This window comes from Aythya ferina, assembly GCF_964211825.1.
Source record: "Aythya ferina genome assembly, contig: HAP1_SCAFFOLD_75, whole genome shotgun sequence".
In the NCBI taxonomy this organism is placed as follows: Eukaryota; Metazoa; Chordata; class Aves; order Anseriformes; family Anatidae; genus Aythya; species Aythya ferina.
This window is the reverse complement of record NW_028181436.1, coordinates 304,623-318,459: the sequence shown is the minus strand read 5'-3', so window position 1 is coordinate 318,459 and position 13,837 is coordinate 304,623. Positions and strand designations below refer to the sequence as shown.

General features: G+C 44.5%; 1 long non-coding RNA gene across 1 annotated transcript; it reads left to right on the top strand.

The window, feature by feature from the left end:
- Positions 1-10,006: 10,006 nt before the first annotated feature.
- On the top strand, positions 10,007-12,931 carry LOC311428411. The gene is made up of 3 exons (XR_014687711.1): positions 10,007-10,051; positions 10,142-10,278; positions 12,702-12,931. It is a non-coding gene; the product is annotated as an uncharacterized lncRNA (long non-coding RNA).
- Positions 12,932-13,837: the final 906 nt, after the last annotated feature.

Genomic DNA, 13,837 nt, shown 5'->3' with positions numbered 1-13,837 from the left:
TAAGAAGCTAATTTGTCATGGCCTCAATCCCTCCCTTTAGCATTACTTGGAATTAGAGTTAAACCTAGAATAAAAGGAAATTTGAGTCCCTTCAAAATCTTATATGGAAGGCCATAGCAATTTCTATTTAGTGGAGAGGACCTAACGCAGTTAGGATCAGAATATTTATATGCTTATATAACTGAACTTCAGAAACAATTAAATAAAGTACATACATTTGTTTTAGGGACCAGGGCTAGAGGGTTGGATCAACCAATCCACCCCTTTAAGCTCGGGGATTATATATATATAAAGACTTTTTCAGGACAACCCGTACAGGAAAAATGGAAGGAAAGTGGATGGGAGCATACCAAGTATTACTGACAACACACACCGCCATTAAGATTAAGAAGCAAGCAGCTTGGATCCACAATTCAAGGGTGAAGAAGGCCCCGGCGAGGATATGGACCACCACTCCAATTGGACCAACAAAATTACGGTTTTCCAGATCCTAATGATTGCAGGGGTGCGGTTCTCGGATTTGGGGTGGGCAACTTGGGATGAGAACTTACACCTGACCTTAATACAAACAATTTCTCAAGTAACTAATAAGACAAACTGTTGGGTATGCACCCATCTGCCACAGCATGGGAATAAGGGTGTATCGTAACCCTTACCCTAACCCTAACCCTAACCCTTACCCCAACCCTTACCCTGACCCTTACATTAACCCTAACCCTAACCCTATCCCTAACCTTAACCCAAACCCTTACTCTAACCCTAAGCCTTATCCTAAACCTTACACTTAATCTTATCTTTAACCTTACCCTTAAACTAATACATACCCTTACGTTTCCCTCATCATAACCCTAAAATTAACCGTAACCATTACCCTAACACTTATCCTTACCTAACCCTAACCCTTACTCTAACTTTTAACCCTGACCCATAACCTTAGACTTCCCCTACCCTTACCCTTACTCTTCCCCTTACCCTAACCCTTACCCTTACACTTACGGTTACCATTAACCTTACCCTTACCCTAACACTTAACCTTAACCTAACCCTAACTCTAAACCTTACCTGAACCCTTACCCTGACCCTTACATTAACCCTTACCCTAAAACTTACACTTAACCTTAACCTTACCCTTAACCTTAACCTAATACTTACCCTTACTTTTCCCTCACCCTAACCCTAAAATTAACCCTAACCATTACCCCAACACTTACCCTTACCCTAACCCTTACCCTTACCATAACCCATACTCTAACACATACTTCTACCCGTACCCTTACGGTAACCCTTACCCTTACGGTAACCCTTACACTTATCGTAACCCTTCCCCTTCCCCTTCCCCTTCCCCTTCCCCTTCCCCTTCCCCTTCCCCTTACCCTTACCCTAACCCTAAACCTTACCCTTATCCTAACACTTACCCTTACCGTAAACCTTACCCTTTCTGCTACACTTACCCTTAGCCTAAATCTAAACCTTACACTTACCCTTAGCCTAACCCTCACCCTTACCCTTACCCATACCCTTATTCTTACCCTTTCCCGAACCCTTACCTTTACACTTACGGTTACCATTAACCTTACCCTTACCCTAACACTTATCCTTAACCTAACCCTTACCCTAAACCTTACCCCAACCCTTACCCTGACCCTTACATTAACCCTAACCCTTACCCTAAACCTTACACTTAATCTTAACCTTAACCTTACCCTTAACATTAACCTAATACTTATGCATACGTTTTCCTGACTTTAACCCTAAAACTAACCCTAACCATTACCCTAACACTTAACCTTACCCTAACCCTAACCCTTTCTCTTACACTTACCCTGACCTGTACCCTTACACTTACCCTTACCCTTATACTCACCCTAATTCTTACCCATACCCTAACACATATTTGTACCCTTAACCTTACCGTTACCCTTAACCTTACCCTCACCCTTACACTATCCGTTACCCTTACGCTTACCCTTAACATAAACCTTACCCTTGACCTTACCTGTACCATAAGCCATACAACAACACTTACATGTACACTTACGCTTGCACTTACCCTAGCAATTACTCGTACAATTACCCTTAACCTTACTATTAAGCTAACCCTAAACCTTACCCTTATCCTAACACTTACCCTTATCCTAAACCTTACCCTTTCTGCTACACTTACCCTTTGCCTAATTCTAAACCTTACCCGAACCCTCACCCTTACCTAAATCTAACTAAAATCTAACCATTACCCTAACCCCTCACCCTTACAATATACATATTTTTACCCTTTACCTAAACCTTTACCCCAACCCTTACCTTGACCCTTACATTAACCCTAATCCTTACACTAAACCTTACACTTACTCTTAACCTTAACCTTAGCTGTAACCTAATACTTACTCTTACGTTTCCCTCACCCTAAACCTAAAATTAGCCTAACCATTACCCTAACACTTACCCTTACTCTAACCCTTACCATGAACTTAAGTGTAAGTGTTAGGATAACGGTAACCTTAAGGGTGACCCTTAAGCTTATCCTTAATGTTTATGGTTAGGTTAAGGGTAATTGTACGAGTAATTACTAGGATAAGTGTAAGCGTAAGTGTACATATAAGTGTTGATGTATGGCTTATGGTAAGGGTAAGGTAAAGGGTAAGGTTTATGTTAAGGGAAAGTGTAAGAGTAACGGATAGAATAAGGGTAAGTGTAACGGTTAAGTGTTAGGGTAATGGTTAGGGTTAATTTTAGGATTAGGGTGAGAAAAATGTAAGGTTAAGTACTAGCTTAAGGTTAAGGGTAAGGTTAAGGTTAAGAGTAAGTGTAAGGTTTAGGTTAAGGGTTAGGGTTAATGTAAGGTTCAGGGAAAGGTTTGGGGTAAGGTTTAGGGTTAGGTTCAGCTTAAGGGTAAGGGTTGGGGTAAGGTTAAGGGTATGGATAAGGATAAGTGTAAGGGATAGGGTAAGGGTAAGGGTTAGCGTAAGGGTAAGATTAATGGTAAGGTTTATGTTAAGGGTAAGCGTAAGGGTAACGGATAGAGTAAGGGTAAGGGTAACGGTAAGGTTAAGGGTACAAATATGTGTTAGGGTATGGGTTATGGTATGGGTAAGAGTTAGGGTAATGTAAGGGTAAGGGTGAGTGTAAGGGTATGGGTCAGGGTAAGGGTTAGAGTAAGGGTTAGGGTTAGGGTAAGGGTAAGTGTTAGAATAATGGTTAGGGTTAATTTTAGGGTTAGGGTGAGGGAAACGTAAGGGTAAGTATTGGGTTAAGGTAAGGGTAAGTGTAAGGTTTAGATTTAGGCTAATGGTAAATGTAGCAGAAAGGGTAAGGTTTACGATAAGGGTAAGTGTTAGGGTAAGGGTAAGGTTTAGGGTAACATAAAGGGTAAGGATTACGGTAAGGGTAAGGGTACGGGTAGAATTTGTTAGAATATGGCTTATGGTAAGGGTAAGGTTTAGGGTAAGGGTAAGTGTAAGTGTATGTGTAAGGGTACGGGTCATTGTAAGGGTTAGAGTAAGGGTTAGGGTAAGGGTAGGTGTTAGGGTAATGGTTAGGGTTAGTTTTAGGGTTAGGGTGAGGGAAACGGAAGGGTAAGTATTAGGTTAAGGTTAAGGGTAAGGTTAAGGTTAAGAGTAAGTTTTAGGGTAAGGGTAAGGGTTAATGTAAGGGTCAGAGTAAGGGTTAAGGTAAGGTTTAGGGTTAGAGTTAGGTTAAGGTTAAGTTTTAGGGTAAGGGTAAGTTATATGTATAAGGATAAGTGTAAGGGTAAGTGTTAGGGTAAGTGTAAGGATAAGGATAAGTGTACAAGTCAGGGTAAGGTTTAGAGTTAGGATTAGGGTTTGGGTTAGGGTAAGGGTAAGTGTTAGGGTAATGGTTAGGGTTAATTTTAGGTGTATGGTGACGGATAAGAAAGGGTAAGTAGTAGGTTAAGGTTAAGCGTAAGGTTAAGGTTAAGAGTAAGTGTAAGTTTTAGGGTACGGTTTAGGGTTAATGTAAGGGTCAGGGTAAGTGTTTGAGTAAGATTTAGGGTTAGGGTAAGAGTAAGTATATGGGTAATGGTAAGGGTAAGTGTTAGGGTTAGGGTAAGTGTAAGGTTTAGATTTAGGCTAAGGGTAAGTGTAGCAGAAAGGGTAAGGTTTATGGTAAGTGTAAGTGTAAGGATAAGGTTAAGGTTTAGGCTTACGTTAAGGGTAAGGGTAATGCTTTGGTAAGGGTAAGAGTAAGGGTAAAGGTAAGGGTTACGGTAAGGGTAAGGGTACTGGTAGAAGTATGTGTTAGAGTACGGCTTATGGTAAGGGTACAAGTAGCTCCCCCCCCAGAGACAGGACCCAAAGGTGTACAACCAGTTCCCAACACCCCTGAGACACAGGCCCCAACCCCCCCCCCAGACACAGCGACCCAAATTCTACAAGCAGCTCCCAACCCCTGCCAGGCAGGCCCCCTACCCTATACAAGCAGCTCCCAACCCTCCCCCCCCCCTGCCCCGAGGGAGGCCTTCAAGGCCCCCACAAACACAGGCCCCTACAGTGTACAGGCAGCTCCCAGCCACCCCCAGATGCTGGCCCCAAAGCTTACCCTTACTCAAACCCTTACAATGACCCGTACTTTTACACATACCCTTACACTTACCCTTACTCTTAAACTTACACTAACCCTTACCCTTAACTAAATCTAACCCTTACACTAAACATCATCCTTACCCTTACCATTATCCCTTCTCTTACCCTTATTCTAAACGTTTCCCAAACCCTTACCCTTACATTAAACCTAACCCTTACCATAACTCTTAACCTTATCCTTAAACTTAACCTAATACTTACCCTTATGTTTCCCTCACCCTAAACCTAAAATTAGCCTAACCATTACCCTAACACTTACCCTTACTCTAACCCTTATCCTCAACTTAAGTGTAAGTGTTAGGATAACGGTAACCTTAAGGGTGACCCTTAAGCTTATCCTTAATGTTTATGGTTAGGTTAAGGGTAATTGTACGAGTAATTGCTAGGATAAGTGTAAGCGTAAGTGTACATGTAAGTGTTGATGTATGGCTTATGGTAAGGGTAAGGTTTATGTTAAGGGAAAGCGTAAGAGTAATGGATAGAATAAGGGTAAGTGTAACGGTTAAGTGTTAGGGTAATGGTTAGGGTTAATTTTAGGATTAGGGTGAGAAAAATGTAAGGTTAAGTACTAGCATAAGGTTAAGTGTAAGGTTAAGGTTAAGATTAAGTGTAAGGTTTAGGTTAAGGGTAAGGCTTCAGGGAAGGGGTAAAGTTCAGGGAAAGGTTTGGGGTAAGGTTTAGGGTTAGGTTCAGCTTAAGGGGAAGGGTTGGTGTAAGGTTAAGGGTATGGATAAGGATAAGGGTAAGGGTAAGGGTTAGCGTAAGAGTAAGATTAATGGTAAGGTTTATGTTAAGGGTAAGCGTAAGGGTAACGGATAGAGTAAGGGTAAGAGTACAAATATGTGTTAGGGTATGGGTTATGGTATGGGTAAGAGTTAGGGTAATGTAAGGGTAAGGGTGAGTGTAAGGGTATGGGTCAGGGTAAGGGTAAGAGTAAGGGTTAGGGTTAGGGTAAGGGTAAGTGTTAGAATAATGGTTAGGGTTAATTTTAGGGTTAGGGTGAGGGAAACGTAAGGGTAAGTATAGGGTTAAGGTAAGGGTAAGTGTAAGGTTTAGATTTAGGCTAAGGGTAAGTGTAGCAGAAAGGGTAAGGTTTACTGTAAGGTTTAAGGTTTCGGCTTAGGTTAAGGGTAAGGGTAAGAGTAAGGGTAATTGTACGAGTAATTGCTAGGGTAAGTGCAAGCGTAAGTGTACATGTAAGTGTTGTTGTATGGCTTATGGTAAGGGTAAGGTCAAGGGTAAGGTTTATATTAAGGGTAAGCGTAAGGGTAAGGGATAGAGTAAGGGTAAGGGTAAGGTTAAGGGTAACGGTAAGGTTAAGGGTACAAATATGTGTTAGGGTATGGGTTATGGTATGGGTAAGAATTAGGGTGAGTATAAGGGTAAGGGTAAAGGGTAAGGGTACAGGTCAGGGTAAGGGTTAGAGTAAGGGTTAGGGTTAGGGTTAGGGTAAGGTTAAGTGTTAGGGTAATGGTTAGGGTTAGTTTTAGGGTTAAAGTCAGGAAAACGTATGCGTAAGTATTAGGTTAATGTTAAGGATAAGGTTAAGGTTAAGAGTAAGTGTAAGGTTTAGGCTAAGGGTTAGGGTTAATGTAAGGGTCAGGGTAAGGGTTGGGGTAAGGGTTAGGTTAAGGATAAGTGTTAGGGTAAGGGTAAGGTTAATGGTAACCGTAAGTGTAAAGGTAAGGGTTAGGGAAAGGGTAAGAATAAGGGTATGGGTAAGGGTGAGGGTAAGGCTAAGGGTAAGTGTAAGGTTTAGATTTACGCTAAGGGTAAGTGTAGCAGAAAGGGTAAGGTTTACGGTAAGGGTAAGGTTTAGGGTTTAAGGGTAAGGGTAAGGGTAAGGGTAAGGGTAAGGGTAAGGGTAAGGGTAAGGGTAAGGGTAAGGGTAAGGGTAAGGGTAAGGGTAAGGGCCACGGTAACGGTAACGGTAAGGGTAAGTGTTACGGTAAGGGTAAGAGTTACCGTAAGGGTACGGGTACGGGTAGAAGTATGTGTTAGAGTATGGGTTATGGTAAGGGTAAGGGTTAGGGTAAGGGTAAGTGTTGGGGTAATGGTTAGGGTTAATTTTAGGGTTAGGGTGAGGGAAAAGTAAGGGTAAGTATTAGGTTAAGGTTAAGGGTAAGGTTAAGGTTAAGTGTAAGTTCTAGGGTAAGGGTTAATGTAAGGGTCAGAGTAAGGGTTCAGGTAAGGTTTAGGGTTAGGGTTAGGTTAAGGTTAAGTGTTAGGGAAAGCGTAATTTGTATGGATAAGATAAGTGTAAGGGATAGGGTAAGGGTAAGTGTTAGGGTAAGGGTAAGGTTAATGGTAACTGTAAGTGTATGGGTAAGGGTTATGGTAACGGTATTAGTAAGGGGAAGGGGAAGGGCAAGTCTAAGGTTCTGGCTCAGGGTAAAAGTTAGAGTAAGGTTTAGGGTTAGGTAAGTATAAGTGTTAGGGTAATGGTTACGGTTAATTTTAGGGTTATGATGAGGGAAACGTAAGGGTATGTATTAGTTTAAGGGTAAGGTTAAAGATAAGATTAAGTGTAAGGTTTAGGTTAAGGGTTAGGTTTAGAGTAAGGGTTAGGGTTAGGGTTAGGGTTAGGGTTAGGGTCAGGGTCAGGGTCAGGGTCAGGGTTAGGGTTAGGGTTAGGGTTAGGGTTAGGGTTAGGGTTAGGGTTAGGGTTAGCATAAGGGTTAGGGTTAATGTAAGGGTCAGGGTAACGGTTGGGGTAAGGTTTAGGTTAAGGGTAAAAGTAAGTATAATGGTAAGGGTAAGGGTGAGGCTTAGGGTAATGGTTAGATTTAGGTAAGGGTGAGGGTTAGGGTAAGATTTAGAATTAGGCAAACGGTAAGTGCAGCAGAAAGGGTAAGGTTTAGGATAAGGGTAAGTGTTATCATAAGGGTAAGGTTTAGGGTTAGCTTAATAGTAAGGTTAAGGGTAATTGTACGAGTAATTGCTAGGGTAAGTCAAGCGTAAATTTACATGTAAGTGTTGTTGTATGGCTTATGATAAGGGTTAGGTTAAGGTTAAGGTTTATGTTAAGTGTAAGTGTAAGGCTAACAAAGACAGTAAAGGTAAGGGTAAGGGGAACGGTAAGGTTAAGGCTACAAGTACGTGTTAGGGTATGGGTCATGGTAAGGGAAAGGCTTAGGGTAAGGGTAAGTGTAAGGGTACGGGTCAGGGTAAGGGTTACAGTAAGGGTTAGAGTTACGGTTAGGGTTAGGGTAAGGGTAAGTGTTAGGGTAATGGTTAGGGTTAATTTTCGGGTTAGGTTGAGGGAAACGTAAGGGTAAGTGTTAGGGTAATGGTTAAGGGTAAGGTTACGGTTAAGAGTAAGTGTAAGTTATAGGGTAAGGGTTAGGGTTAATGTAAGGGTCAGGGTAAGGGCTGGGATAAGGTTTAGGGTTAGGGTTAGGTTAAGGGTAAAGATTAGGCTAAGGGTAAGAGTAAGGTTTAGATTTAGGCTAAGGGTAAGTGTAGCAGAAAGGGTAAGGTTTACTGTATGGTTTCGGCTTAGGTTAAGGGTAAGGGTAAGCGTAAGGGTAATTGTACGAGTAATTTTAGGGTTAGGGTAAGGTTAAGTGTTAGGGTAATGGTTAGGGTTAATTTTAGGGTTAGGGTGAGGGAAACGTAAGGGTAAGTATTAGGTTACAGCTAAGGTTAAGGTTAAGAGTAAGTGTAAGGTTTAGGGTAAGGGTTAGGGTTAATGTAAGGGTCAGGGTAAGGGTTGGGGTAAGGTTTAGGGTAAGGGTTAGGTTAAGGATAAGTGTTAGGGTAAGGGTAAGGTTAATGGTAACCGTAAGTGTAAAGGTAAGGGTTAGGGTAAGAGTAAGAATAAGGGTATGGGTAATGGTAAGGGTGAGGGTTAGGCTAAGGTTAAGTGTAAGGTTTAGATTTAGGCTAAGGGTAAGTGTAGCAGAAAGGGTAAGGTTTACGGTAAGGGTAAGTGTTAGGATAAGGGTAAGGTTTAGGGTTAGGTTAAGGGTAAGGGATAGGGTAAGGGATTGGGTAAGGGATAGGGTAAGAGTAAGGGTAAGGGTAAGGGTAAGGGTAAGAGTAAGAGTTAGGGTAACGGAAAGCGTAAGGGTACGGGTGGAAGTATGTGTTAGAGTATGGGTTATGGTAAGGGTAAGGGTTAGGGTAAGAGTAAGTGTAAGGGTATGTTTAAGTGTACGGGTCACTGTAAGTGTTAGAGTAAGGGTTAGGTTAGGGGTAACTGTTAGGGTAATGGTTAGGGTTAATTTTAGGGTTAGTGTGAGGAAAACGTAAAGGTAAGTATTAGGTTAAGGTTAAGAGCAAGTGTAAGGTTTAGGTTAAGGGTAAGGGTTAATGTAATGGTACTGGAAAGGGTTCAGGTAAGGTTTAGGGTTAGAGTTAGGTTAGGGTTAAGTGTTAGGAAAAGGGTAAGTTGTATGTATAAGAATAAGTGTAAGAGTAAGGGTATTGGTAATGATAAGGGTGAGGGTTAAGGATAAGGTATAAGGATAAGGGTATTTAAATTTTTTAATTCAATTTATTTTAAATTAAAATTTTTTAATTTAATTAATTAATATTTTAATTGTACGAGTAATTGCTAGGGCAAGTTTAAGCGTAAGTGTACATTTAAGTGTTGTTGTGTGGCTTATTGTAAGGGTAAGGTTAAGTGTTAGGGTAATGGTTATGGTTAATTATAGGGTTAGGGTGAGAAAAACGTAAGATTAAGTATTAGCTAAAGGTTAAGGGTAAGGTTAATGTTAAGAGTAAGTGTAAGGTTTAGGGTAAGGGTTAGGTTAAGGATAAGTGTTAGGGTAAGGGTAAGGTTAATGGTAACCGTAAGTGTAAAGGTAAGGGTTAGGGTAAGAGTAAGAATAAGGGTATGGGTAATGGTAAGGGTGAGGGTTAGGCTAAGGGTAAGTGTAAGGTTTAGATTTAGGCTAAGGGTAAGTGTAGCAGAAAGGGTAAGCTTTACGGTAAGCTTTAAGGTTTAGGGTTAGGTTAAGGGGAAGGGGAAGGGGAAGGTAAGGGGAAGGGTTGGAGTAAGGTATAGGGTAAGGGTAAGGTTATGGTTAAAGAGTAAGGGTAAGGAAAAAGTAAAGGTAAGGATTTGGGTAATGGTAAGGGTGAGAAGGTTTAGGGTAAGGGTTACGGTAAGGGTTAGGTAACGCAGTGTACAACCTGGGACGTCACACGCAGAGCTGCCTCTGGCAAGGTGAGTGAGGAACAGATGTAGCAGTTGTTGTGTTGTAGGTCTCACTGTTCCTCTAAGCATCCCCTCTTTGTCTTTTAGAGGTGTTGTAGCTGTTTGAAGAGGGTAGATTGAAGCATCTGCCTCGGGGGCTGGTAAGCAGCAGAGGTAAGGGAGCAGATGAGAGTAACTTACCTAGTTGTGCTGTGTCTTTGGATGCTGCATCGGCCTATGCGTTTCTTTTTCTTTCACAGGTGTCTCGCACAGGCTCAAAGGAGCAAACTGCACTCTGAAGAGCTGTGTAAGAAGAGGGGCTGGTCATGAGCTGGGTTGGAGCAGAACGACCAAGTAGCACAAGGTGACTATGAAAGGTGTCCGTCTTGCTTTGCAGGTGCCGTGGCAGGCTCTCCACAGAAGTGGATAAGGATATGAGATAAGGCCAGAGAGCGACAAGGAGCGGCACGTGCAGGGATGGTTTTGAAGCGCTGCGGTGGCTTACTCTTCTGTTCATCAGGTGCCACAGGCAAGGTGGGTTGTAACATCAGTCGTTATATTTGCATGAAAGCAGTTCACTTGAATGCCACAGTGCATCTGAGTAGGGTGTTCTGGCAGAACAAGCTTGTCTGGCACAGCGGTGCCTGATGGCAGTGTGTTTCCTCAGGTGAAAAGGTGCCTGAAGCCCCATCCTATCTAGCCTGCGCACAATTATCTGAGAATGAAAGCTGCTTTCCAGTAATTCAGAAAGCCAAGTTACGTCTCAGCCTTGAGCATCTCGGGCTTTTGGGCCTGTCTGTAACATTTGGCACCAGCACTAATACTTTTGGCATATGTTTAGCGTTTGGGGCCTGTGTCTGGGATTTGGGCCCTGTCTCGAACCACTGGGGCTTTGTCCTGGGTTTTGGAGCCTGCCTCTAGAGTTCAGGGCCTGTGATTAGGCTTTTGGGGTCTGTGTCTGGGGGCCGGTATCTGGGGGCAAGGGGGGAGCTGCTTGTAGACCCTAGGGGCCAGCATTGAGGGGGTTGGGAGCTGACTCTACACCTTTGGGGCCTGCTTCTGGGGGCGGGGGGGGGTTGAGACCTGCATCTGGAGGAGGGGTGGGAGCTCTTTGTATTCCTTTGGAGCCTGTGTCGGGGGGCGGGGGGGAAGGGGAGGGTTGGTTGGGAGCTGCTTGTACACTGTTGGAGCCTGGGTTGAGGGAGGAGGTTTGGAGCTGCTTCTACACCTTTGGGCCTGGCATCGGGGGTAGGGGGTTGGGTGCTGGTTGTAGGGGCCTGTGTTTGGGGGGGGGGGGCTTGGGACCTGCGTCTGGGGGAGGGGTGGGAGCTGCTTGTACACCTTTGGGGCCTGCATGTGTGGGGGGTCAGGGCCTGTGTCTAGCGGGCTGGGAACTGCTTGTACAATGTAGGAATCTGTTTCTGCAGGGTGGCTGGGAGCTGTTTGTACAACTTTGGGGCCAGCATCTGTGGGTGGCTGGGAGCTGCCTGTACACTGTAGGGGCCTGTGTTTGTGGGGGGCTTGGGGGCCTCCCTCGGGGGGGGTGGGGAGGGTTGGGAGCTGCTTGTATAGGGTAGGGGGCCTGCCTGGCAGGGGTTGGGAGCTGCTTGTAGAATTTGGGTCCCTGTGTCTGGGGAGGGGGTTGTGGCCTGTGTCTCAGGGGTGTTGGGAACTGGTTGTACACCTTTGGGTCCTGTCTCAGGGGGGGAGCTACTTGTACACTTTTGGGGTCTTTATTTGAGGGGGGTTGGGAGTTGCTCATGCATTCTAGGTGCCTCCCTTTTGAAAAGGGTTGGGGCCTGCATCTGTGGGTGGTTGGGAGCTGCTTGTACACTATAGGGGCCATGGTCTTGGAGGGGGGTCTGGGCTGTTTATACACCTCTGTGGCCTGTGTTTGGGGGGGGGGGGGGTGGGCCTGTGCCTGGGGGAGTTGGGAGGTGCTTGTTCACTCTAGGAGCCTCCATTTGGGGGTCTTTGGGGCCTCCCTTTGAGGGGGAGGGAGTTGGGAGTTGGTTGTACACCTCCGCATCCCATGTCTTGGGGAGGGGGGGGGGGAGTGGGACCGGTCTCTGAAGGGGCGGGTTGTGAGCTGCTTGTACACCTGTGTCGGGGGGGAGGGTAGGGGGGATGGCGGGGGACGGGCCCGGGTCTTGGGCCAGTGTCTGGGTGGAGTCCAGTTCTTGGGAGGGGGTGGTGGGGTAGGAGCTGCTTGTGGGCAGTTGGGGTCTGCATCTGGGTGTGGTTGGTGCCTGCTTCTGTTGGCAGTTTGGGGCCTGCTTGTAGACTTGTGCAGCCTGGGTTTGGGGGCTTTTCTGTAACGTTTGGGGTCTGCATTTTTGCTTTGGGATGCATCTTGAGCTTTTGAGGCCTAGCAGTAGCATTTGGGGCCTGCATCTGGGGCTTTTCTGTAGCATTTTGGTTACGTATTTGTGATTTGGGGCCTGTATCGTGGGTTTTGCCTTTTTTGTAGTTTCCATCTTTGTGTGTGTGTGTTTCGTTGTTGGTTGTCTGGGGTTAGGGGCAGTTTGGGGTTTGGATTAAGGTCAGTGTCATTAGCGTTAGGGGGTTGATAATAAGGGTTAGGGTTGTGGTTAGAGTTGCTATGTTTAAGGGGAATAAGGACTTCAGGGTAAGGGGATCAAGGTTGTGGGAATAAAAATGTTGTTTTTGCGCAGTTACATCCTGTAGAGGGAAGGAAGGTGGTATTGAGATATGCTTGCAGTGATAAGACAGCTTAACAGTGTGAAATGAGTTCATCTGATTCGTGTCAATATGGAACAATGCTAGGGCCGCATGATATGATGAAAAGTCTAAGAAAACCAGAGTGGTTAATATATATAGTTCTTGAATCTTGCAAAGGAATGGTCCAGCAATTCCGGTCAATAGAGGATAAGAGAACAAAGGGGTTTCAGAATAACTGCTAACTATTACAACTGTTGCATGGGACACTATGCAAGTGTCTGCCATCCAGCCAAGATGGACAAAGGAGATGGACAAGAGAAAAGCCTGGGAGGAAGACTACGAGCCTTCAGTACGAGCGGCCCCCAGAGGGACCACCGGAGACTGATAACGCCTGCACCAGTGGGAGGGTTTGGATTCTGGGAACTAATTAGAATAACCCTGCCTTTTGTAGAAGTAGTAATGAATATGTATTAGCCTAGCAGCATAAAAACCAGCCGCCTAATGTAACTTGTGTGTGTCTTGGTGGAGCAGAGACTCGTGGCGCACCCAGCGCTGCTTGCTTACCTCTATTCATTTAATAAATTGTAAATTTCAATTGCAATCCTATTTGGGACCCAGTCATTTATTACAAGTGGGCGCTCGTCCGGGAGGGCTTTGGTTCCTGATTTCTGGTTTGATCTAGGAGAGGCACCCCCACCATTTGGTGGCTGCTGTTTGAGTCAGGTCGGAACTAATGGCATCTTAAACCTGAATAAAGGTAAGCAAAGTTTCTGATTCTTTTTTTCAGCTCCCTTGCCAGCTGCAGCACTATATTTTGCCCATAATTGTGTGTGTGAAGATCCGAACGAAGATGACGGAGTCGTAAGCATTTAAAGCGTATACCGTTCGGTTGGGTGGGGTTCAGTTGCCTGTGTGTGTAAGAGTGTGACTGAGATGGAACTTAGTTCCGAAGCGATTGTGGAGGTCTTCTAACCGCGGTTCCAATCTCCCGCAAGGGACTTGGCCGGTGAAGGACAGAAGGGATTCCTATAGGATTTGTGGGTGTGTGATAGGTCCTCGACCCCCTGCAAGACACTCTTACTAAGGTAACCAAGGGCTATGGGAATTGCCATAGTAAAATTCCTAGATGGGTCAGACAAAATCAAAGACCAGAGACCAGAAGAAAGGGAGCAAATTACCAGTCATACCACCAGAAAGTCCATTAGGAATAACGATTCAAAATTGGAATGATAGGGACCCCAGAAAAGGAAAAAGTAAATTAAAAATGGTCCAGTATTATGTAACAGAATGGCCAAAGGAGCCTTTAAGACTACATGTCTTTTGGCCTGTTTTTGGAACCTTCGAAGACTGGATTTGCCAGGCCTTAAATATCCATGTTAATTCAAAGGAACCTTTTAGCCAGGAAGAAAGT